Below are 1,223 nucleotides of genomic sequence, written 5' to 3' on the forward strand. Positions count from 1 at the left end.
TATTATATTTATAAAATAAACATATAATTAAAAAAATGGAAACATTCCATTTTTATATCAATATACTGTTATATCAAACTGTTTATCTGCAGAATCATCCAGATGATGTATTACAACATGGAATTTCATCATTTTATGAGAAATCATTAACCATGACTAAAGAAATGAATTTAAATGAAATAAATCTCGCCTCTCTGAGAGGAGGAAGAAGAAAGAGAGAAACTTGTATATTTATAATAAAAACAAGCAAATATGCTTAAGATACTTTGATCGAAAAATAATGTTTTAAAGATAAGAAGCTTGTTTTACACGTGAGAATGTAAAACGTGCACTCGGCACGTTGTAGGATTAGTGATATAATAAGCTTGTAATTAGTGAATATGTATACAGTATAATCATTTAATGCAAAACTTATTCTTTCTTGGCTGGTCTAGTTTTTACACGTAATTGACAATCGAGCCCACTGCGATTGTACAATTATGAAAAATCATATAACTATTATTCGTCAACAACAAAAAAATCTCTTGTAAAAAAAATTTAATATCGACATAATGTTATAAATAATATAAAAATGTCAACGATGCATTAAAATAGCTAGAATTCTTAATCGATTCATCTATTCGCAATATGCGGTTTAATTATTTGCACTCTTCCTCATGCGAAATACGTGCGCGATCGCAATACATCGTTTTTTATGATCGTTACATAAAATAATTATTCTAGAAAAACCTTAGATATTTTATGTTTCATATTTTTTGTTTCATAATTTAGAGTTTATTTTTATAGACAATCTGTAATTTACGTCAGATTTCAATTTGTAAAATTCCATTTATAATTACGTATGTAAAATTATATACAAAATAAAAAATTATATGTAGTTAAAAGATCGTGAATTGTAGGTCGTTTAAGGTAGATTTTAGATGCGAGTATTAATGCGTGAAATATATGCCTGATCACGCACGCGATATGCTTTTTTTTCATATACATATTACGTAAACAAAATATTCCTTCAACGTTTTATCCGGTTCATAAAAACAAGATCAATTTCGTTGTATGAGTGTTGATCGGGAATTTACGATGTATAGCCCAATATTTATAGTTAGATCTTATTTCAAGACCGTCTTAAGTACACTTTTAAGAAGTCACGAACTAATCAGAAGATCGTATTAAGACGTTTAGCGTCTTAAGACATTACTTAAGACAGTCTTGAAATAAGAACGGAC

This window comes from Trachymyrmex septentrionalis, unplaced genomic scaffold, assembly GCF_001594115.1.
Source record: "Trachymyrmex septentrionalis isolate Tsep2-gDNA-1 unplaced genomic scaffold, Tsep1.0 scaffold20, whole genome shotgun sequence".
Lineage (NCBI taxonomy): Eukaryota > Metazoa > Arthropoda > Insecta > Hymenoptera > Formicidae > Trachymyrmex > Trachymyrmex septentrionalis.